Genomic DNA, 600 nt, shown 5'->3' with positions numbered 1-600 from the left:
GTCTTCTGGGTTCTCAATCTACAAGTGGGTTATATAGTTTTATTTACATTATACTACAGTCTTATATTATTATTAGCGACTTCAAACTAACATTACCTCTTGAAGTGATCCACCTAGTACAGCTGTTGCCGACTCACCAATAACATCATGAGCAATGCTATCAAAGAGTAGGCATTTAGTTTCACCAGTGGCATCCATCACCTTGGCATAGAGCATGTACCTGACATAAACAAACTAATGTTGAGAAGAATGTAATACTAATAAACCATGACATATAAGTAGAAAAATTTGGAAGGTTATGCTTAATTACTTTGGAGCAACGTTAGTAACAACTGACTTGCAATTGTCACACCAGAATTTTGGTTTTGACTCCTTCGAATTGACACTATTACCTCCAGTGTGGATTGGAGTAACTTTTTTATTGCAGTTACGGTGTTCAAAGTAGTACCAAGACCAATCCTTATCAACAGCATAAATTGTACAAAGTAGTCTCGCCTTACCCACCTGCAAATCCGAAGATAAATTAACTGTTTGAGAATACAACCCTCCTCTCTTCTATATTATATCCTTACTTTAAAGTATCCATTAGATTACATTACC

Source organism: Capsella rubella, unplaced genomic scaffold (genome assembly GCF_000375325.1).
Source record: "Capsella rubella cultivar Monte Gargano unplaced genomic scaffold, Caprub1_0 scaffold_4, whole genome shotgun sequence".
NCBI classification, from domain to species: Eukaryota; Viridiplantae; Streptophyta; class Magnoliopsida; order Brassicales; family Brassicaceae; genus Capsella; species Capsella rubella.
Note: the sequence above shows the minus strand (reverse complement) of the source record.